Below are 24159 nucleotides of genomic sequence, written 5' to 3'. Positions count from 1 at the left end.
AGTTGGCACATTGATTTCAACTCATGAGGTCAATATTTTACATAGAAACCCCATCGCAATGAAGTCACACTATGTGGCCCTGGGCTCCTGAGCCACAGGAGACTCCAACATCCCTCAGCAGCTCTCCCTCTCTCATCACTTTGCATCACAAGGTACCTTTGTCACAACTGAGAAACTGCAGACTTCATGGGCTGCCACTAGTGTTTCCACTGTGACGTCCCTTTTCTGTTCCAGGAGACATGGAGTGAACCCTTGTCATTAGCAGAAAGACTCACCCAGATGAAAACAGATCTGCCAGTTCCAATACCACCCAGGCCCCCTCCTGGGGCCAGAGAAAATCAATGTCTCTCCTTTGAAATCAATCTTGAGTCTAATTAGGACAGACCTCTCGCCTTTCCTTGATGGTGACCATGTACAACCTTTTGGCCCCACTGGGGGAAAGTAGTCCTATAGGCCAGCATGCTTTCCTTTTTTTATTGTGGGTACACAATTCTTAGCACTGTTCTACTGGGTTCCTCAGAGGATCCTCTCTGAGCTCAGCTCCAGGTACCCATATAGGTCATTATATCCAGTTTGATTCCCTTCTGGCCTCTTATGTTTGCTCTCCATACTACACCCCTGTACTAAACGCTTGCTCTGCATGAGGAGAACCCAAGCAGAGTTGGAAGATTGACAAGCAGCCCTCTTGTTCTCACCTTGGAGCAATGCCTGTTGTGCGTAAAGTTAAATGCCTGGCCTATGTCACCAGAGATGGTGATGGGGAGAAATAAAGAGGGGCCAGGAGCACTCAACACAGAGCACCCCCCTGGTACTCCAGGACCTGTGGCCACTTTTCAGTCTGGAGAGGTGAGGCAGAGGAGCAAAACAAACTCCACTTTTGTTAGTTGCTGGTTGACTTGTCCATTTCCCCCTCCTATCAAAGAAAGCTGGCAGCTAGGTTACCTGCTCCCTCCTCCTCTCCTTATAGGAAAGCCCCTGCTGATGATTAATTTTAGATCTTACTCTCATGTTCCCAGGTTCATGACACTATAATTAATTCCTACTATTCTTCAATATATAGTTTCTTTTTATTATTTTTCAATATTATTCCTTTTAATGTCATCTACATGGTGTGATTGAGGCTATAGCAGTGAGTTTGAGAGTGCTTGGCCCCAGATTTGTGTCTGTCTGAGAAACTGTTTCACTCAGCCTGTGTGTGTGTATATGCAGGAAATATCCCGTGTGGCAAAGATGGAGAGTCCAGCTTTTGGAGGAAAGTCAGGATCCCCTGTTCTCCTTTCCTGTCCATGTGAAAATAAAAATTAGAATCTTTGGAGTTCATTTGCCTTCTGTAATCTGTTAACATTGGCCAGGCAATGCGGGCCGCTTAAAGCCCACCTTACAACACAATGTCTCATACGTTAGAATTGTTTTAACAACATAAAAACCATTATAATAGTGAACATCCAGTAAGTAATCACTCTGGGTCCGGACATAAATACCCCCCGACAACACACTGCGCATGGCAGGGCAACCGGAAGCGGAAGTGTGCGCTTGTACTGGTGCCCTGTTTCGTCCCTTCCTTCTCCCACTTCCAGTCCCTTCCATATTAGTCCGGCCTCGCTCACTTCCGGGAGAGCCGCTGCGCTGGAGCACGGCTGGCGAAGAAGGGTTCCGCCCCTGCTGTGGAGCTCAGTCTCAACCTCTTTGCTTTCCCAGGGCGCTTCCTGTCTCAGAGCTGGGTCCCGCGGCCTTCACGCCGGTGCTCGGTGCGTTTCCAGGTCAGATATGTCAGCTGCTAAACGACTGTGTGGTTTGCAGAAGTTTAGTGTCCACGCCCCTGGGAACCTGTGAGGACTGGTGAGTCTGGGCTTCGTGGGCGTGGGGGGCCTGTCCCCTGAATCCCCAGTCCCCTTTCTCAGGGCAGCCCTTGCCCCACTGTGCTTCTCCAGGGCAGGATGCTGTTGCAATATGGCCGGACTTGCAAAAAGTAAGAGTATGGTGGGGATGCCTCCCCTCATCTGCCATGGTTATAGGTCTTCAAGAAGCAGGAAGGAAGAACCATCGGTTAGAAGTATCATGTAAATTTATTTTCCCATTCATCCCAATTTCATTAGGAAAATGTTCAGGTAAACCGAACATTTCAGCACAATGAAGGAATTCTCTGGTTGTAAAGCAGTACGAGCTAACACTCTGTACATGGCCCTCAAGTTAAGCAGGCCCTCCAGGTGAGCCGTTGGGGTGGGCCACCTGAAAAATAACCTTCCCCCCCACCCCCACCATGCAGGGCACCACTGCACAGCAGAGGCAGCGCGAATGCCTCCAGCCCCCTCCCCTTGAGCTGAGTTACAGGGGTTTCTGGCAGGTCTCACTCAAACTCACTGTCACTGAGTCGATGCTTCTCAGAGGGACCTTATAGGACGGCTTAGAACTGGTCCTGTGGGTTTCCAAGACTGTAACTCTTTGTAGGAATAGAAAACCCTGTATTTCAGCAGCAGAGCTGCTGCTGGTTTCGAACTGCTGACCTTTCGGATAGCAACTCGATGCTTAACTAATATACCACCAGGGCTCTTTGGCAAGGCTCACTCCTTGTATACCACGGAACCCCAGAAAGCCACCTTTCTTGGAAACTTTCCTGCTGCCTCAGCCCTCACCCCCTTCCTGGAACAAGCAATGCTTTGCATGCCCCGGTGTAAGCACCCCCATTTAGTAAGGTAATCTCCCCCAGGGTTTCCTGCATTTTAATTTCTCAGCAACTCTGAATAAACAAAGTCCTTTTAGAGGTTGAGTCGACCCCCCTCAGGCAGAACTTTCATGCTGATTTGCCAGAAACTTTATGGCCAATTGGATTTTGTCTGACGTAAATTGTGACAGGGCTAAACAATCTCAAGAGGGCTCACGAAGTACCAGTCACTCTGTTTACTCAACACCGCTCTCTCCTCATCCTTCTCTCACTCCAGGGTCCAGGCACACCACGGAGAGGACAGATCCAGTCTAGGCAGCTGGAGACTGATAATGGAAACGTTGCTTATCCATGTGATCAGGAGTGAGAATTTCAAAGACTGTGTGGATCACACTTCATCTGCCTTCAGACTGCCTAGTGGCCTTACGTCCACTGCCTACCTTCTTAATTAGCTTGTAGGACTGACAAAGAACATATAATTTGATTTTGAGACATGACCTTGAAAATGGCAACTCACAAAGAGAAAGGGCTAGTTCTTGGGAAAAGTGTGTGGGGGGGGTGTTTATAAATTTGTCGATGCCCAGCTCTGTGCTCTGTCTCTTGTGTGAGGGAACAGTGGTAGCAGAGCCCAAAGACTACATCCTGATAGGCATCTGAAGGCCCTGGTCCACTCTTTCCAGGACCTCCATCTATACCAGTGTTTCCCTCAGTGGGCAGCACTGCCCACTTGGGAGTGCTTCAATTGGTAGAGTTACACTTTATTCTGGATTATATGCTATAGTATCCAAGTTTTTTTAATTGCCAGAAGGTAGGTTGAATAATATCCCCCTCCCCCTCCGAACAGTGGAAAATTTGCCAAATAACATTGGGAACCTCATGCCTTGCATACCTGGGGTTACCTTTCATAATTTGACTCATGGAGGTGGTACTATGGTGCCTTCACATTCCATCCTGGGCATTGGGACTCTGAGTTGAATAACAGATTCTCTCTAGAGCTGAAGATTGGAGAAACTCAAACTGCAGAGGCTGAGCCTCAGGGCCCCCAGATCCATCTTGCCCCTTCACTTTAAACCTCTCCTTGGCTATCCCTAGGCAACTTTTTTTCCTGTGCAGTTTTAAAATTAGAGATGCCCCTATCACATGCTCTGATGGGGTACAGAAAGGGAGAGGTCATTAGGGGAAGACACTGGTTGTCCTGTGGTCTTGTCACCATCATGTCTTCATTAAAGGAAGAAGGCAGGAGAGTGAGTGCCACTGGATTATGTATGAAGTCTGGAAAAAGATACCGCCCCCTCCCATCACCTGCAGGGTAGAGACTGTAAAGTTCCCAAGAAATATTGTATCTGTTCCGGTCCTTGTCCTCTCAGCCTATCTGTGCCTAGGACTGGTGTTAACATTTCTAAATGTGTACTCCTTGTAGTATCAGATTAGATTATAGAATGAAGTGCTCTGGGATATAAAATTAAGATCCCTGGGGACATAGTGGGTTACACACTGGCCTGCTAACAGCAAGGTCAGCAGTTCGGAACTGCCAGAGGCTCCAAGGGAGAAAGAAGAGGAGTTTTACTCCTGTAAAGAATTACAGTTTCAGAAATCCCACATGCACAGTTCTTCTCTGTCTTATGGGGTCATTATGAGCTGGAATGGACTCAGTATCAGCGAGTTTGAGTTTTTCTGGCTCAAGAAGATGAACATATGAGGTGAGTAGATTTAATTTGTCATTGACACAATTTCCACTGTTAGCAAAAATTTGGATCAGTTGTGTTCTTGCTGAGACTATTTAATGAATCTAGAAACTCGCAACTACAAAGGAACACCGATTTTAACTGATGTAAGAATGACTGTGAAGCTAATTTAAATATTCATAACACTACACAGAACATGTTCTTCCAGATGAGTGATGTGTTAAATCTTCTAGGCATTTTGGGAACATTTCCTCACCGATAAATTTGTTGTAATGGATGGTATCCTACCTAGGCTTCTATTTTTAACAAGAGAGCTCTAAGAATCCATTAGACCATTTTGTAATAATCAGAGCCTACAATCAGACCCTAATTGAATGATTTTCAAAAGGTGTTAACTTTGAAATATGATGCCCTAGTTGTTGTTATGTTCTGTCCAGTAGATTCAGACTCACAGAAACCTGATGTACCCAAAGGGGAAAAACTGTTGGTCCCGTGCCACCCTCACAATTGTTCCTGTGATTGACTCCATTGTGGCAGCCCTGTGGCAATCCGTCTTATCGGGGGCCTTCACCAGCGTATGAAAGCATTTCACATGGCATCCTGTCAATTCCTGGATCTTGTTCTTTGCTAGTGCCTCTAATGAATCTTAGATATCCTTCAATAGTAACATTAGTTCTTGATCACATGCTACCTCTGAAATCGTTGTATGCCAAGTAGTTCTTTCTGGTGCAGTGACTCTCTGTTGCTCCCGGTATCATTCAATAGTTGCTCAATATTGCAACTTGTGATGACAATTTTTTCCTTTCATTTTTTTCAGCTTTTTATATGCTGAGCGTGTTCTTCCCTTGTGGCATTCTAACTCCAGGTCTGGGTACATTTCAATAGAATATGTTTTCTTCTTGAGCCGCTCCTAGAAACTTTCTGTTCAGTTCTTTTGCTTCATCAATTTCTCCATTTGCTTTAGCTATTCTATGATCCGTAGCAAGTTTCAGAGACTTTTTGACATCCACTTTGATCTTTTTTTCTTCCTTGTCCTATTAGTGATCTTTTGTTTTCTCCATAGATGATGCTCTTGTTACCATTCCATAGCTTGTCTAATCCATATAGGATATACTCAAGGTCATATTGTGCCTGCCATAGACTTCTGAAAACCTTATGTTTCAACCTGAACTTGGCGTATAACCATTCATTGTCCGTTGAACACCAGCTTTTGACCTTGTTTAGGTTGATGGCTCAGACCTTTTCAATAATATAGGTACAGTCAACTTAATTCCTCTGTATTATATCTGGAAATTGCAAATTCTATCTGACAGATAACATTTACATTTTAGAAAAAAAGATTCTTGCAGCAAAGAAGTCTCGGTCTTGGAAAATACTATCATTTGCTCTCCAGTATCCTTTGTATAACCAAAGCTATATTAATCAAGCACAGTGCCGCACTAAGTAAGAGCCTTCCTCTTTGTTTGTAATTTTTTCTTTCCAATTGCTAATAATTATCAATGCACTTGTTTGCATAATTTTTCAATATTAATCTGCAGCGGTTGGTAGAATTCTTCAATTCCTCATCACTATCTTTAGTTGTTGAATATACAATTGAAAATTGGTTGTATTAGTGGACTTTCTTGAATAGGTATAGATGTTATCCTATCAAACAAAGCACTGTACTTTAAAACAAGTCTTACTTGAATTTCCTTTTGACAGTAAATGTGAAATATCCCTCTTGAATTTGTCATTCCCAGCACCATAGACGATATGATTTTCTCATTTGAAATTGCCAATACCCGTTCATTTCAGCTCGCTAGTGCTGCAACACCAATACTGTGTTCTTCATTAAGTTTGAGGACACGTGCAACTCTTCTTCTTTTGAGTCATGCACCATGAGCAAGTGAGGACGGTGAAAGCTGTACTCCATTTAGGCCATTATAATCAACTCTGCTCTAGAAGACAGCACATCTTCACTTACATTTTAAGTATCTTCTGGCCTATGAATAGTGAGTGCCTTCTGGCACTATATCCGACATGCCTGCTTCTTTTCATAACGTTATCGATCACAACCACCGAGAAGTAGAAATCCTCTTCCTTCATAGCATCCAGGACTTCAAGTGTTGCACCACTAGCCTTATATAAAAAGTTAGTTTTGTGACACTCTGCAAACTTTGACCCTGCTGGGTGTCCACAGTGTGGTCAAGCAAAATCATGATCCATCCTTAGGATGCAAGTTACATAGAATACAATTGACTTTTATAAGAAAAAAGGAAATGAGGATGTTTGGTTTGATTTTTGTATGCATGCTATCATAAGTCAAGGTCACCAGAATATAGTCTGCACTAGTTAGGTCCACATAAGGACCTGAAACCATGGGCTCAAACATAGAAATAATTCTCAGGATGAAGCAGGACTTGGAGAGCAATGTTTCCTTCTATTGTACACGTGGTTGCTATGGGTTGGAACCGACTCCATGGCACCTGTCAACAACAAGACCATGGAGACACAAAGTATTTTTAGTCAACTACTAACTGAAAGGTTGGCTGCCTGAAGCCACCTCGAATCACCACAGAAAGCAGCACATCTACTTCCATAAAAATCAGAAAAACGGAACCTCTATGGGATTCAGAAGAAGGTACATGACTGAGAACAAACTGGACAAAAATTAGTTTGAGGTTTGTTTTCTATAATTGGGGTTGGACGTCATGATTGTCAAACAATAAACTCAACCCAAAGTGATAAGTATTTTCTCAATTTATCTAAGCACTAGGTAAATTGCATTTTTAAATCAGCTCATATTGCTGAATCATTAGTATCACTATATTAGTGTGATGTACAGAACATTTCTATATTATTTGTATCATAGATCCTATATATTATACAGAATATATATATTCATGATATTTAATAGAATAAATATATATGGTTTTATTATGACAAGTTGTGGAACATGCACTCAATACAAACACAACCACTCATAGCAAGGAAGAAAGTTTGACCACCTGCCTCTGTTAACATGACAGCCTAGAAAGCATAGGGGAAAAGTTTACACATTAACTCATGGGGTTGCCTTACTTCACGGTGGTCCCTTATAGCCCTTTGACAGCAGACAAAAAAATAGACCATATGAAACAATATGGATTTTGTAATGAGTTAAGTGGCCAGAGAATTATTCTCATGAATTGTTTCTGCTTTGGGACACATATGAAGAAGTCATCCAAACCTTGGTGAATCTTAATGGCCATTCTATCAGCTCCTGGATCATCAAACCTTGCCCATGCAGACTCGGAGATGAACTCTCCGACATTCATGGGAAGGCCAAGATCACGAGGAAAATTCAGAAAGTTCAGAATCTCATTTCGTGACACACAGTTTCTGTTCTCATTCAGGGAGACATGTTCTCCAGCACTGTATACTAGCTGAGCGTTCGCTATGAACGGGTGGAGCTAAAGGAGACAAATCATTAAGAAAGCAGATGAACATGGACATTAGAGACAAAAACGCAGGTGTGAATTAAAGGCATATGTAGTTGCCAACCTGTGACACAGATTTTCTTCATCCGTGTGTCTATGCCCCTTTCTGAACAGGTATCATTTCAGGATGTTAACTGACTTTCCCGCGTGTTCAAGGAAGAGGATTCTACCCTTCCCCAGATAAATAAAAACTTCAAACCATAACAATTAAGCAATTCTGATTCACAATAGCACTGTGTGTTAAGAGAATGAATTGCTACATCTGGTTTTCTTGTTCATACTTCCCAGACTATTTGTTTGTTTCTTTTTCTTCCATAGTGAGAATGAGTAAGTTGGAATCACCACCATTCAGCTAGTATTCTGCAGAAAATCAAGTAGTTTGTGTTACCTGTGCCTCAGGAGTAATTTCTAGACCTTTCCAGAAAATTTAACTTCTGGTGACTGCATTAGGAATCAAGATCATCAAACCCAATCATTGTTTTTCCTAGGGCTCCTGAAGAGTATCATCTGATGCAGGGAGAGAAAAAGACTCATAGTCAATAGACAGTTGAACATAGATGTATGGATTCCTTTCTGGAGTTTTATTTCCTTTGGTCTATATGTCTATTATGGTGCCCATGTGCTGTGACGGTTAAGCATCAGGCTGCTATCCTCATGGTTGGTAGTTCAAAACCACCAGCAGCTCTGAGGGAAAAAGACTGGGCTCTCTACTTCCATGAACAGTTACAGTTTCATAAACCCATAGAGTTTCATAAACCCACTTGAGTCAGCCATGACTCAATGGTAGTGAGTTTGAGATAGATCTATTATAATTGTTGGCTTCTGTTAACTCCTGTTAATCTCCTCAAAGGCAAAAAGGAATGTCAGGGCATAACTCTAATTTTTCAAGTTCAACCTGGACAAGGTCAAAGGAAAAAAATGCCCTTTAGAAATAAAAGGGATAAACTTCAACTCCTATATAGGCTTCTATTTATTATGCTACACAGACATTCTGTAATTTTTCGAAATTGAATGTTTATAGCAAGTCTGCGTTGACCAGGCCCAGCAACAAAGTTTTCCAGTAGTGTCTGCTCTTTATGTGTCTCTGTGCCACAGTGTTGTAAGTCTTAACATGTTCTAGCCTATGCCTAGTGGCATTGCATTCTCAGTAGGCAAGTCTAGCATCAACACAAATTGGTGATACCCTGGGAAATACAAGGAAAAATAAATGTGGTGATTCGCTGTACTGAGGTGATTTGATTAAGACAAGGCATGATTGTCCCAAACCAAGAGGAAATATTGAGATGTTTTGACTTTGATGTTAGTGCACACAAAATGTTATGTTTCTAGGTTTGGGAACTCAGCATATGTGCATGGTGTTCCTAACACATCAGCAGGTTAAGACCTAAAATCCCAGACTGGGAGAAGAGAGGCAGATTTCCTAAAATGACCTAATATTAGAAACACAAGAGTTCATTGGGAAGAAGGGGTGACAAAGGAAGTATTTCGCTTGTATTGTGTTTACACGTGAAACATGGATTTTTGGATTTGACCCAACCAACAGTGTGTTAGGAACATGGAAAGTCAAAAAGCTCGACGAAGCAAATATTCGTGATCCACACAATGAAGCCAGGCAGGACAGGGAGGCAACAAGAAAGCTTGGAGGAAGAACAGCTTCAGGATACAATGGATTCATCAGCATTTCTTTGGTCAACATGTCCACATTTGAACAAGCTGTCCGTGATCGATGCTGTGATTCTGAGGATATTCTTCCACTTGTACAAACACTGTCCTCAATACCGGTCACCGTTCTTGACTTCAACTCAGTGCCCCCGAAGCTTCTCAACTAACCTTTGGAGTTGCCATTATCAATATGATTTCACATACAAAGTTCTTTACAAACCACTTTGCTCATGACAGACTCTATTTACTTATAAAGATTAACCATTTTTAACATTAATTCATTCAATGATGATTCCAAGGACAGTTTTGGTTTAAGATTTAAAGGTAAAGATTATCTCAAGGCAATAGTTTGAGGGGTTCAACCCACCTCCAAGGCTCCAGAGGTATTCTCAGAATTTTTGAAAAGTACACTTCTGATACAGTGTGCTTCATAATTTTATGGGACAGATCACCAGAAGCAGGGAAATGTCACCTAAAGACAAAGGGTAGTCTTAGGCCGTGCTGATTACACAATAAGCAAGAAAGCATTTCACCACAGCACAGATCCTGCTTCTACATTTAGTTGGCATCTGTTTTCTTCCCAGTCGCACAAAATCCTGCTACAGATTCAAAGTCTCATCAAGTTTACCAACCCTGGTGGGAGACATTGCCGAGGAAGCAGAAAACAGGCTTTCTTATGTTTCCTTCCTAATCTATAGGGCACACTGACACTTGGATTTTCACATGCGGGCAAACTTTCATGAATTTGTTCACTACAGATTAGTGAGTAAGCATAAGAAAGCCTAGGCTTGCCCTGCTTGTCAGGAAATCTGTCCCTGGCCTAGTGGAGAAAAGCAGTCTGACTCACACAGAGAAACCTGCCGACCAGTGCTCTTCAGTCCTTGTCCGTTGATTCTTTCTGGCACCTCTACAAAGGACATGAAGACCTTACTGCGGAGACAGGCCCAGTGATCGCCCTGGGGGGACAACTTGATGGCTTCCCCCTAATTTGAAATCTGTGTTTTAATGACTTTCCTTTAGCACTAAACTCCAGCCCATATTTTAATATTTTTAATTCCAGAGACTAATACCTCCCACATCCCAAGTCAGGAATAGGACAGAGTATATGGGTCATGGGTGTGGGAGGTTAAGTCCCTGAGTGACACACATGGTTAGTGTTTGGTGGCTAAGCAGAGTTCAAGGTTTGAATCGACCAAGAAATGCCATGGCAGGACTGCCTGTTGATGTACTTCTGTGGAAAGGGCAACCAAGGAAACCCCAAGGAGTCGGTTCTACTCTAACACACGTGGCTTCAGAAGTCAGAATTGTTTGAACAGCAGCAAGTTTGGGTTTTGTACAGGGACATCAATTTTTCTACTCTGAAGAAAAATACACCAGAAAGGAAAAGGGGGGAGAAGATAGAAAATGGTGATTAGAGTAAAAAGAGAACATCAGGTTTGGTCACGAGGGGAATCCATGAAAATGAGGGCCATTGGCCAGGGGACAGGTAGAGACAGTGGCTGCAACAAAGGCTAGAAACCTACCCAGGACCAAGAATGTGGTGCAGGTCCCCCCGCATTTCATTCTGCAGCAAATACGGCCACCTGAAGCCAGAGCAGACGCAAAGTCATCCAAGCAAGGAGAGGGAAGACTTATGAATCACAGCTCGGGGATAATCTCAATGTAGCTTTCAAGTTCCCCATTCACACATAGACACTCAGAGACTTACAGGTTAAATGTCACATTTTGTCTTGGACTGGTCACAAAGAATTTCCACTGTGCTTCTGAGTTGTGTGTCAGCGTGTAGAGAGGGGAAAAGCCCCCGAGCACCAGATCTCCATCCCTGTAGACACTGGGCTTAATCTATTCGATACAGTCAGAAATAGTCATGGTGGGTTCTTGAGAAGGGAGCTGGCAAAGCAGAAACCAAAAGAGCAGGGAGAGCATCCCAGCCACAACACACCAGCCTGAGGCAGAGCCCTGAGTCCCTAGTGAACGGGGAGAAGAAGTGGAGACTGGACAAGTCCGCCTGCTGCAGGGAAAAGCTGTAGCTGTGCAGGACACTGATGAGATTGCCCGCTCCCTGAGCCACGGAGACAAGACTGGCAGCTGCTCAGCAGGAGGGCAGTGCTGGAAGGAGAGAGCCCCAGATACATATTCATTTGCCCTCTGTGCCCCTGTGACCCCAGCTGCTGTGTCCTGTATCCGAAGTGTACTTGTCAAAAATTCTGCAGATACTCTCTGGAGCCATGGAGGCGAGATGAACCCCTCAACGTATTGTCTTGAGATAATCTTTGCTTTTGAATCTTAAACCAAAATTGCCCTCTGGATCTTCATTAAATGCAATATAAGAAAAAGAAATGATTAATGTTTATAATTTTTAAAAAGTCTGTCTTGAGCAACGTGCTCTTGTAAATAACTATGTGTGTGAAGTCAGATTGATATTGGCAATTGGAAAGGTTAGCTGTGAAGCTTAGGGGGCACAGAGTTTAAGTGAAGAATGGGGGGATCATCTGTGAGAAAAACAGGGTGTTTGCACAGGGGGAGAATACCATCAGAATCAAAGCGTTGTTTATGTAGAGCTCGTTCAAATGCTGACTGACTGTGGACTTCTTCACCAAAAACTCCTGATGATTCCATTGTGTCCTCAAGCTGTTCTTCCTCCAAGCTTTCTCTGTTGGCTTCCCTGTCCTGCCTGACTTCATTGTGTGGATCCCAAATATTTGCTTCACCGAGTTGTCTACTTCCCATGTTCCTAACGCACTGTTTTTTTTCAGTCCATTAAAAAAAAATCATCGTTTGACAAGTAAAAATAAGTACAAGTTAAATAATTCCTTTGCAATCTCTTCTCCTCAATTAACTCGTGTGTTTTTAATATTAACTCGCTTTAGGAAATCTTTCTCTCTTCTCCCAATCTGGGATTTTAGGTGTGAACCTGCTGATGCACATCATTTTCTGTGCAATAACATCTCAGTCAAAAACCTCTCAAAAACTCCTCTTGAATTAGCACTATCATGCCTTGTAAATATTGCAGATTCATAATCAAAACACCTCAATACAGCGAGGCACAATATTTTGTTTTTCCTTTTTGATTCCCAGTGCATAACCAATTTGTGTTGATGCTAGACTGTAGCCTACTAAGAATGTGATGCCAACGGGAACAGGTTAGATTGTGGTGAGACTTACAACAACGTGGCACAGAGACAAGAAGGGAGCACACACTTTTGGAAAATCTTGTTATTGGACTTGATCAATGCAGACTTGCCACAAAGCTTCAATTTTGAAAAAACACAGCATATCTGTGCAGCATAACAAACAGAATCCTGTTTATGAGTTGAAGTGTATCCCTTTAATTTCTAAAGTGTATTTATTTTTTGACCATTTCCAGGTTGAACTTCCAAAATTATGGTTATGTTCTGACATTTCTTTTTGCGATTGAGGAGATTAACAGGTGTCCCCTCGTCCTCCGCAACATATCCCTGGGTTTCAGGCTCTACAATGCCTTACCTAGTGTTTTCAGAACTCTGGAGAACGTCCTCAGATGGCTGTCAGAAATGGAGACCCCCCATCCCTAATTAGACCTGCCAGACACACACCAAGAACATGGCTATCATTGCAGGAAACCCTTCTGAGTTCTTGGAGTAAGTTGGGGCACTGCTGGAGCTCTATAGGACGCCACAGGCACGGGTGCTGGGAGAGTGGACCTTTCCTACCTGAGTTTGCTTCTCCGGCCACTTAAGTGGAAGAGAACAGGGAATAATTTTACTGGGTTGAAACTGGGACAGTAAGGAATCTGCTAAAGACTGCTATTTCTTCTGGGCCAGCCCAAACTGGCTTCTAGAAATTCTGTATCTCAGATCCTCAAACCTGCAAACTAGCTGTCTGGAATAGGTTGAAGTGTAAACACGCTAATGGAAGATTTAATTCCATGACCCCTTCACTAAGTTAATTATTTTATCTTCCACTTAAAATTGTTATATCTAACTGTGTGCTGTGGTGTATGGGTATTGCCATAGTTATTTAGTGCTGGGGTAGCAAATACAACAAAGTGATGGTTTTCAAAAATAGATGTTTATTTCTCACACTAGAGGCTAGACTCTGAATTCAGGGCACAGAATCTAGAGGGAGGCACATGCTCTGCCATCTCTGGGGGGTCATCCTTGTCCTTCTTCACTGTTTGTTCCCTGATTCCTGGGCTATCCTCACATGGGATCATTTCCCCACATTTGCGTTTGCGCATCTGTGTCTATGCTGCTCTTTACAACACTGAGCATTGACAGGCTTGGGACACGGCCTACAGATGGAGGCTCATTGACATAACAGACAACCCAATTCCTAAAACGGATTGGGTCCACAGGTGTAGGTTCGCCCACTCACACATATTATGAGAGAATATAATGCGATCCTTAGCACACTTTTGAATGATTTTCACGTACTAACACAATCAGTCCCAATCCTAAGGAAATGACAAGGCATGATGATTAGTACAGCTATTAGAACTGTGCAATCTTTAATGCACAGTAGGTATCTTTTTGTTTTTTTGAATCATTTAATTAGGGGCACATACAAGTCTTATCACAATCCATGCGTACATCAATTGTGTACACATTTGTACATTCATTGCCCTCATCATTCTGAAAACATTTGCTCTCCAATTAAGACCCTGGCATCAGGTCCTCATTTTCCCCCTTCCTTCCTGCTCCCCCCTCCCACATGAAACCTTGATAATTTATAAATTATTATTTTGTCATAACTTGCCCTGTCTGACATCCCCCTTAACCCACTTTTCTGTTGTACATCCTCCAGGGAGGAGGTCACATGTAGATCCTTGGAATTGGTTCCCCCTTTCAAACCCACCCTCCCTCTACCCTCCCAGTATCACAACTCACATCACTGGTCCAGAAGGGATCATCCACCCTGGATTCCCTGTGTTTTCAGTTCCTGTCTGTACCAGTGTACATCCTCTGGTCTAGCCAGACTTGCAAGGTCGAATTGGGATCATGATAGTGGGGGGGGGGGGTGAGGGAGTACCATTTAGGAATTTGAAGAAAGTTGTCTTTTTCATCATTGCTACATCACACCCTGACTGGCTCATCTCCGACATGAGACTCTTCTGTAATGGGATATCCAGTGTCCTACAAATAGGCTTTCGGTCTACACACCGCACTCCCTGCAACCCTCATTCACTATGGTAAGATTTTTTGTTCTGATGATGCCTGCTACCTGATCCCTTTGACATGTCATGATTGCACAGGCTGGTGTGCTTCTTCAATGTGGCCTTCATTGCTTCTGGGCTAGATGGCCGTTGGTTTACCTTAAAGCCTTTAAGACACCAGACGCTATCTCTTTTCAAAGCCAGCGCCATCAGCTTTCTTCACTATATTTGCTTATTCACCTGCTTTGTCTTCAGCGGTTGTGTAGGGAAGGTGAGCATCATAGAATGCCAATTTAATAGAAGAAAGTATTCTTGCACTGAGGGAATACTCTGTTTCACTGAAAATAAGACAGTGTCATATTAATTTTTGATCCCAAAGATGTAATAGGTCTTATTTTCAGGGTTTGTCTTATTTTTCCATGAAGAAGAATACAATACACATTTATTGTCTATTGTTTTATTAAAGGGAACTCACACTTCCTGTCTACTCCCACTGTGCTGTGTCCAACAGTGACCTGTGCAGTGGTGTCCGCCACTAGAGTCCAGAGTTCAGAGTTACGGTAGAGTCGGGGGACCTTATTTTGAGGGAGGTCTTATTTTTGGGGAATGCCTGATATTTCAGCAAGAGGCCAAACTGTAAGTGGGTCTTATTTTTGGGGGATGTCTTACTTTTGGGGAAACAGGGTACTTGAGTGGAGGCCCAATGTCCATCTGTACCTTAATACTACACCTACAAATATATGCACATAGATATATTACCCCATCTCATATAGAAATATATTTGAATTTGTCCATGTCGTTTTCTGGAGCTCTATATATGCCCTTTTCCTCCCAGATCTTTCCTGTATTTCCTTTGAGTTTCCTCCTGCCCATTATCATGATTAGTCTTCACCAGGGTTTCAGCAATTGCTCTTGGGTGCATTACCCTCAATCATGCCCTACCAGGCCTCCTACACCCTCCTCACCACCAATTTGGATCACTTGTTGTTCCCTTGTCCCTGGATTTGTTAACACCTTTCGTCCCACCTCCCCCTCTCCCATGTCCCCCCAGAACTGTCGGTCCTGATATTTTCTCCTCCAGATTCTTCATCCAATCTATTTTATTTAGACAGACATGCGGAGATAATAACATGCACAAAAACAAGACAGACCAAAACCAAGCAACAATATACAATAAACCAAAGACAAAAAACACAATAAGGAAGAAAAGCATGTAGTTACTTCAAAGACTGTTTGTTGGCCTTTAGGAGTGTTTTCCAGTCCAGTCTGTTGGGGCACCATGCCCTGGCCGCAAAGTCCACCTTCAGCATTCCATGGAGACCTCGCTGCTCCATTCCCTTGCAGTAATGTTGCACCCCGTTAGTGTTTTGCCTAAGTGTAGTGGGATCAGATCGGGTGTAATTTCCACACTATGTCTCACGTGTTGTTCCCTGTAGGGCAATGGGTCAGTGAGGGGCGTCTTATCTCATAGCGGGGCCGGCGATATGGTCCTCTCTGTGGACTGGCTGCTCTAATTGGGAACATCGTCCTCACCGGTGGTGGGCCAGTATGTACTCCACGGTCTCCTCCTCCCCCTTCATCTGCTCCCGTGTTCTCCAATCAGATAGGGCCCTCAACCAGAGCTGCAGATTCAATGCTATCATTTGAAATAAATTTTTCTGGGTGGAGCAGCAGGTGTCCACGTAGTAGTTGGGATTGGAGCCGCGCCTTCTCCCCCCACCACCCGACCTCTCCACTGGTTCCCTACCCCACACTGCCATGTAGCATTCACATCTTGGAGAACTGGGTTGAAATTGGGTACCTCTTTCCCGGTGGAGTTATAAACAATACTCGCCCCTTGGGTGGGTTAGTGCCATGTGCCCCCCCCCACTACTTATTTCTTTTTATTATTTGTTTCTTTCCCCACCTCCATTTTAGTTGTCTACCATGTATATCCCTGTATTTCATCTGGTCCCTGACATATTACCTGGTCCTCACCCCAGGAATGTTTGTGTACAATAGCTTTTCCCTGTGCCCGTTTTGCATTTTTTTTTAAAGCTTACCTCAGTGGACTCGTGTTGTACTTGTCCTTTTGTGCTTGACGTAGCTCACTTAGCATGATTTCCTCCAGTTCTTCCTATGAAGCGATATGTATGCTTCATACATTCATCACTGCTTTTCAGCGATGCACAGCACTCCATTATATGTATGTCCCACAGCTTTTTAATCCAATGTCAGTGGATGGAAATTTGGGTTGTTTCCAAATCCTTGCAATTATGAACTGTGCCACAATGAACATTGGAGCACAGATGTCTGGCCGTGGTCTGTTTCTTTCCTCTTCTGGGTAGATGCCCAGTAGGGGGATTGCTGGGTCCTATGTTAACTTGATCTCCATCTGTTTTAGATGTCACCAGATGATTTCCATAGTGGCTGTACCTACTTACAGGTCCACCATCAGTGGATGAGAGTTTCTATCTTCCAACAACCCCTCCAATAATTGTTGCTCTCTGATTTTTGAATTGGGCTACCTTTGAGGGTGTTAGGTGGTAGCTAATTATTGTTTTAATTTTAATTTCTCTATATGGCTAAAGATCAGGAACATTTTCTCATATGTTTGTTGGCCATTCAGGTATCTGCCCCTGTGAAACTTCTGTTCAGGTCCATTGCCCACCTCCTCATTGGGCAATTAACTTTTTTTCTTTTCAAAGCTATCATAGTGTTGTAGATTTTAGGATTAAGGCCTTTGTCTGATGTGTCATGGCGGACTCACTTACTACTCTCTTGGTGAATTCCTTTGATGTACACCTGTGTTTTATCTTCAGTATATCCCATTTGTCAATTTGAACCTCCTCTGTATTTGTGTCCTTCCTTATATCTGATAGCCTATGTATTCCCTGTGCCAAAGTTCTCAAGTTGGTCCTAATTCCCTCATTGATGGCCCTAATAGTTTGGGGTTTAACGTCAAGGTCTGTGATCAACCTTGAGTTTATTCGTATGCAAGGTGTGAGATAAGGCCCTTGCTGCATTTTCTGCAGTAAATATCCATTTTCTTCAGCACCACTTGCTAAAGAGGGCATCTCCTTCCCATCGGATTTTTTTGGGCCCTTATCAAAGATCAGTTGTCTGTATGCTGATGATTTTATTTCTTGGTTTTCAGTTCTTTTCCATTGTTGTGAGTATCTGAAATTGTACCAATACCATGCGTTTTTGTCAACTGTGGTCGCATAGTATGGGCTCAAGTCAGGTAAAGCAAGCCCTCCCATGGTGTCCTTCTTGAGGAGTTCTCTGCTAATTCTGGGTTTCTTCCCTCTCCAGATGATATTGGTAATTAGTTTTTCCATGTCTTTGAAGAAAGATGAGTGTAATTGTATCGGGATTGCATTAAACTAACATAGCGACTTTGGTAGAAATTACATCTTGACTATAATGAGTCTTCTAATCCACAAGCATAGGATATTCTTCCATTTTGTTAGTTGGCTCTTGGTTTCTTGTGATAGCGTTCTGTAGTTTTCCCCATGTAGATCTTTTTTTTTCTTTTAGTCAGGTATGTCCCCAGATATTTCAATTTGTGTGTGGCTATTATGTGGTCCTTTCTGATATGTATAACTCTCTGATGGACTTCTTTTTGTTGATCTTGTATCCTGCCACTCTGCCAAACTCCTCTATTGTTTCTAGCACTCTCCTTGTGGATCTTTTTGTATTTTCCATATATAAAATCATATCATCTGCAAATAACGATAGTTCCAACTCTTATTTCACCAGACGAATATCTTTGATGTCTTTTCTTTGCCTTATGCTGTTATCAAAAACCTCCAGCATGATATTAAATAAGAATAGGGACAAGGAGCATCCTTGTCTGGTCCCCTTTTTCAGTGGGATTGTATTAGTCTTTATTTCATTGACTACCACGTTGGCTATTGGCTTTTCACATATAGCTTGTATTGTGTTAAGGAAAATCCCTTCCATTTCTATCTTCTCAAGTGTCTTAAACAGGAACTGGTGTTGGATGTTGTCGAATATTTTTTCTGCATCTATCATTATTATCATGTGGTTCTTTTCATGTCAATGTGATGAATAACACTAACTGTCTTTTATATGTTGGACAATCTCTGCATCCCTGATTCGAATCCCACTTGGTCATGGTGAATTATTTGTTTTATATCCTTTTGTATTCTGTTGGCTACTATTTTGTTAAGGATTTTTGCATCGATGTTCATTAGGGATTTTGCTCTGTGGGTCTCAATCCTTGTGGGATCCTTGACCGGTGTTGGTATCAGAGTTATACTAGCTTCATAGAAGGAGTTTGGGGTTTTGCCATCGTTTTCTATGTTTTGGCTGAGTTTGTGTAGGATTGGTGTTAATTCTTCCCTAAAAGATTGATAGAATTCACTATTGAAGCACTCTTGCCCAGGGGATATTTTTCTTAGTAATCCCTTGATATCCTTGTCTATTTCTTCTATTGCTGTGGGTTCTGTTGATATTCTTGATTTCCATCGAATAGTCTAGCAAAGGATTATTTTTACAACTGTTTGCATATGTCTTCCATTTTTTTTAATTCATTGGAGTACAATCCTTCATAGTATTGTGTAATTATACTTTTGATTTTATTAGGGTCTGTTGTAATGTACCCTCCGTCTTCCCTTATCCTTGCTATTGAAATGTGTTCTCTCCTTTCTTTGGTTACGTTTGCCAGCAGTCTGTCAATTCTGTTTATCCTTTCAAGGAATCAACAGTCAGCAGTATTAAATTTTTCAATGATTTTCTTCTTTTCCCTCTCCTGAATCTCAACCCTGATCTTTGTAACTTCTTTTCTTTTGCTATTAGTAGGATTGTCCTGCAGCCTCTGCTCTGGTTGTTTTAAATTTTGTGCCAGCTTATCAATCATGACTCTCTTACATTCTCAGGTGTGCATGCATTGCTATGAAACTTCCTCAAATAACTGCCTTTGCTGTGGCCCATAAGTTTTGGTACGTCGTGTGCTTATTCTCATTGGTTTCTGTAAGTTCCCTAATTTCATTTCTGACCTGTGCCAGTACGCACTTCTTTTAGAGTGGAGAGTTATTCATCCTCCAATTGTTTGCTCTTGTTGTCTTCGTCTTCATTGTGTTGATTACAAGCCTTATGGCACAGTGGTCAGAGAGAGAGATCTGTAGGATATCAATGTGCTTAACTTTGTGTAGATTTCCCTTATGCCCCAGCATTTGGCCTATCTTCGAATATGTGCCATGTACACTTGAAAACAATGTCAATTTATTAGGTATTTGGATGACTAGCTAGATAAATATCTATAAGGTCAAATTGTCTCATTGCAGTGTTTATATCTCTAGCCTCCTTGTTGTGTTCCATTTCCCGTGACCTATCTTTCTCAGAGACTGGTGTATTGAAGTCACCCACTATAATGGTTGAGGCTGTGATTTCTTTTTTGATCTTTTGTAGTGTTTTGTTGACGTATTCAGCGGGTCTCTCATTCAGGGAATATATGTTTAGAATGCTTAGTGGTTCTTTGTCTACCATTCCCTTGAGCATTATATAGTGTCCCTCCTTATATCTTTTTATGGATTTCACTTTGAGGTCAATTTTATCCGAGATTATGATTTCAACCCATGCTTTTTTTCAATTGTTGTCTGCTTCACATAGCTTTCTCCAGCCTTTGATTCTCAGCCTATTTTTGTCTGTAGCTTTGAGATGTGTCTTCTGTAGGCAGCAGATTGATGGGTTGTGTTTTCTAAGCCAGTCTGTTAGTCTCAGTCTTTTAATGCCTGAGTTCAGGCCATTGATATTTAGCGTCATTATCTCCATCTGATGTCTCTGTGATGTCATCTTACACCTTTTGTGTTAGGTGATATTTTACTTTCCTTTCTTTTTAGTGTGTTGTGCATGTGCACGTGTGTATCATTCTTGACTTCTTTCCATCCTTAGGCCAGTCCAATCTTGAGGACTGTTTTCTCTTTGTTGCCCTCTGGGTGAGGTTGTTCTATGTGGCGGTCTCTTATTTGTGCTTGTTGAGTGTTTTTGTTCTGTCTTTATTGGGTCGGGAAGGACCTTTTGTAGGTCTGGGTTTCTTCTAATGTATTCTTTGAGTTTTTCCTTGTCTGGGAATACTCTTACTGCTCCATCTGTCTTGATTGATAATTGGGCTGGGAAGAGTGTTCTTGGGTTTGAATGTTTTCCTTCCATTTTTGGAATATGGTACTCAACTCTCTGCTCTACTTCATATTTTCTGCTGATAGGTTGGGCATATCCTTTCTTGGGAAACTTCATGTATGATTGACTACTTTTCTCTAGCTGCTCTCATGATTTTCTCCTTTTCCTCAAACTTGGAAAGTTTAACTATTATGTGCCTTGGTGACTTCTTCTTTGGATTCAGTCTACCTGGTGTTCTTTCAAGCTCCCTAATGGTTGCCATGTTTTCATTCATTAAGCTGGGGAAGCTTTCCTCCACTAATTCTCCCACAATTGTTGCAGTTGACTTATTTGTTGTCTCTTCCTCCGGTAAGGCAATCATTTGAATGCTGTTCTATTTCATAGTATCATACATAGCTCTTAAGTTTTCTTCGGCTTCTCTGATGATCTTATTAGATGTTTGTTCGCATTTTTTAAAAGTTTTATTGGCTGTCCTCCAAGTCACTGATGCAGTTCTCTGCTTCCTCTAGTCAATTCTCAAGACCCGTGTTTCCGCTACTGGTTTTTATTATCACCTTCCTAAGCTCCTGTATTTCCCTTTGGTGTATGACCTTTATCTACTCTATCATTCCATCCTTTTTCTGTATTGTTTCCTCATATCCTGTCTAAATCCAAGCAGAATTCTGAAAATATCTTTCTGTGGCAGCTCCATGTCTGCTGCTTTTATGCATGTCATTATGTTCAGGAGATCTTCTGCCATAGCCTTTTTTTTCTTCTGTTTTTTCGTTGTAGGTGTTGGGGCTGATGTCTGTTTGCATTCCTTTGTTTTAGATGATCCAGGTGCCATATTCCAGGGAGTTGAAGAGCAATAATTCACTCTGGAATGCTTCTTCGAACCGTCCACAGGTAATTTCACTATGGAATAACCTACCACTTTATCCTCCTATGGCTTCGCTCTCAGGGGAGTGCCCCAGAAGGCTGGTGGGTTGCCTGCTTTGGTGTTGTGGAGATTTTGTGCAGATTTCTGCAGCAACTTAAATGTTGACTTGTGTTGGTGGAGCTGCCTTCGGCCCCCATGCACACAGACAGGAATTCTGTGGAAAGAATTTGGGCAGAGTATTTTCTGGTGGAGACAAGCCGGGCTTTCCGAAACCTCGGGATATCTACACAGAGTGGAGCTCACATAGCTGAGTGTGGCACAGTAATACATGCTCTAGACTAAGGGTAGTGGTCTGGCATTCAGTAGTGGAGTGTGAGAGAACAGAAAAGAGACAAAGAGGAGCCAAAAATTAAAAAGTAAACCTGTTGAGACTCCGCTGGAATATAGTGTAGAGAGGGAAACAAAAGCAACAATATAGCTGAGTCTCAATCACTGCCCATGGATTTGCAAGGGTTTTGTTTGCCCCATGAGGCTGCAACAAATTGTGGCTGTGTTGAGAAAAAGGCCCTTGGCAACCCTCCAAAACTGTTGGGGGGGGGGGGGATAAAGGGAAGTGTTGGGGAAAAAAGTAACAATGTAGCTGAACCCTAATACTTTCACAGAGAGCTGCAAGGGGCCAGTCCCTTAATATTTCCTAATTTCAAATCATGGTAAAGAGGTATATACATTAAAACTTGGGTTGCTGAAAACCACAAGTACCTCAACAGATGGAATGCAAAGGCATATATCCTTATTCAGATTTGCAACTACACAAACCCTAGATAGCATTGCTATGAATCTGAACAGGACCCCTGAGGCATAGTGGGCTATGTGTTTCCCTGTTAACTACAAGATCAGTAATAGAAACCACTAGATTCTGTAATGGAGAAAGATGAGCTTTGGACTTCTGTAACCAGTCATAGTCCCAAAAATTCATAGAGGCAATTCTATGCTGAGCTCTAGTGTCACTATGAGTCGGAATCGAAATCGCAACACTGAATTTCCTGAGGATGCACTTGAATCACTAGCTGCCAGTGAGTTTCTTTTCTGGTGGGTGCAAGAAAGCCTGTTAATCCAATAATCCGCATATAGGGGATGGGATTGAAGCCAACAAATATGATAATAGATCTATCACAAACTCACTACCATTGTGTCAATGCTGACCCAAGTGACCTACTATGGGTTTATGAAACTATAACTGTTTAAGGAAGAAGAAAACCCAGTCTTTCTCCCTCAGATCTGCTGGTGGTTTCAAACTGCCGACCATGTGGATAGCAACCTGATGCTTAACCATCACAGCACACAGGGACCATAATAGGCATATAGACCAAAGGAATTAAACCTCCAGAAAGGAATCCAAATATCTACGCTCAACTGTCTATTGACAAGGAATCTTTGTCTCTTCCTGCATTTGATGAATCACCTCAGGAGCCCTGTGAAAACTAATGACTGGGGTTGGCAATCTTGATTCCTAATAGAGTCACCGGAAGTGAAATTTCTGAGAAAGGTATAGGAATTACTCCTGAGGCACAGGTAGCACAAATTATTTGATGTTCTCTAGATTACTAGCCTCAATGTTGGTGATTCCAACTTACTCACCCTGACTACGGAAGGAACAAAAATATCCCCAAATAGTCTGGCAAGTATGAAGAAGAAAACCAGATGTAGCAGTTGATTCTCTTGACACCTAGTGTTGTGAAACACACTTGCTTAATTGTTATGGCTTGAAGTTTTCATTTCTCTGGGATAGGCTAGAGTGCTCTTCCTGAACATGCAGAACAGTCGGTGAACATCCTGAAATGATACCTGTTCAGAAAGGGAGATAGACACATATGGAGAAAACCTGTGTAACTGCTTAGCAATTACACATAACTTTAGTTCACACTTGAAGTTTTTGTATCTAATGTCCAATGTAATCTCCTTTCTTAATGATTTCTCTCTTTAGCTCCACCCATTCATAAGGACTACGCAGCTGGAAAACAGTGCTGGAGATCATGTCTCCCTGGATGAGAACAGAAACTGTGTGTCACGATATGAGATTCTGAACTTTCTGAATTTTCCTGGTGATCTTGGCTTTCCCATCAAAGTCGGAGTGTTTATCCCCCAGGGTCTACATGGAGAAAGTTTGATGATCCAGGGGGAGCTGATAGAATGGGCTTTTGGATTCACGGAGGTGTGGATGGATTTTTCATATATATCCGAAAGTGGAAACAATTCATGAGAATAATCCTCTGGCCAGATAACTCAGTAATAAATCTCTATTGATTATTATGGTATTTTGTGGGGTGGGGTCTCTCTCTAAAGGATATGAGGGACCACCTTGAATTAGACAACTCACTGTGTTACAGAGTAGAATTTCTCCTTGGGTTTTTGGCTGCAATGTTAACAGAGGCAGGTGGTGAAACTTTCTTCTTTGCTATCAGTGTTTGTGTTAGTATTGAGTGCATGTGCCACCACTTGTCAGAATAAAGTTGAGGGATATATATATATATAATATATAATATAGGTTATAGAATCCATATAGTATAGAAATATTT

General features: G+C 42.2%; 1 long non-coding RNA gene across 1 annotated transcript; it reads left to right on the top strand.

The window, feature by feature from the left end:
- The first annotated feature begins 1620 nt into the window (after positions 1 to 1620).
- Positions 1621 to 24143, top strand: LOC142442851 (uncharacterized). The gene is made up of 4 exons (XR_012783482.1): positions 1621 to 1839; positions 2940 to 4362; positions 21535 to 21609; positions 23568 to 24143. It is a non-coding gene; the product is annotated as an uncharacterized LOC142442851 (long non-coding RNA).
- Positions 24144 to 24159: the final 16 nt, after the last annotated feature.

Source organism: Tenrec ecaudatus, chromosome 1 (genome assembly GCF_050624435.1).
Source record: "Tenrec ecaudatus isolate mTenEca1 chromosome 1, mTenEca1.hap1, whole genome shotgun sequence".
Taxonomy (NCBI): Eukaryota; Metazoa; Chordata; class Mammalia; order Afrosoricida; family Tenrecidae; genus Tenrec; species Tenrec ecaudatus.
Note: the sequence above shows the minus strand (reverse complement) of the source record. Positions and strands in the feature narration are given on the sequence as shown.